Here is a 757-nt window from a genome sequence, read left to right on the forward strand (position 1 = left end):
GCGCTGGCAGGGCGGGGGGCGGGGGGCTGCAGGTCGGGAGTGGGGGGCACCAGTGCTCAGGGTCCTGTGCGGTGACAGGGGGTCCGTGACTCTAGTCCGAGCGGGGTCCGGCAGCCCCCCTGGGGGAGGGGGTGATGGATGCACTTATCCCGAGGAATCTGGGGGCTCCTGGTGCCCCCCACATGATGGCTTAGGGGAGTAGATGGGAAGTTGCTAGGGGGGTGTGGGTGTCCCCGCTCACAGCCCAGATCTCCGCAGGGAAATAACAAACAGGTGGTCCCCCCGCATTGCCATGCAGCATGCCTCCCTGGCACTACAGAGCTGCCAGGATAGAAATTACTGACCAGGACTAACTGCCTCTCTGGCATTGCGGAGCGGTGCCAGGATATCCATGCCCCTCTCCCATGACAGCTCGGGCAGGCGTGTGGCTGTCCCATCGCCTGACCTCCAAACCCCGCTCCCCGGTGGGGTTAGGGTTAGGCTCCCATAGTCACTCCCAGAGTGACCAGCTCTGCCACGGCTGCCAAGTCCAATTATAATAAGCACAACTGGGCTTGTGGTTTTTTTAAAGTCACTTTACTTTGTTGAGAGTGGCGGGTTGATAAGCACCCCCACTCCCTGCTCCTTGCAGGTGGTTGGGCTTGTTTTGGGCTTGATTTTAAAGGCAGCGCTGCTTTTTCTCCTCCCAGGACTTGGCAGCACCGCACACACCCGCCAGGCTACCGCCCAGTGCCGCCGGTTGCAGCCCCAGAGCAGG

Source organism: Alligator sinensis, unplaced genomic scaffold, assembly GCF_000455745.1.
Source record: "Alligator sinensis unplaced genomic scaffold, ASM45574v1 scaffold1458_1, whole genome shotgun sequence".
Taxonomy (NCBI): Eukaryota; Metazoa; Chordata; order Crocodylia; family Alligatoridae; genus Alligator; species Alligator sinensis.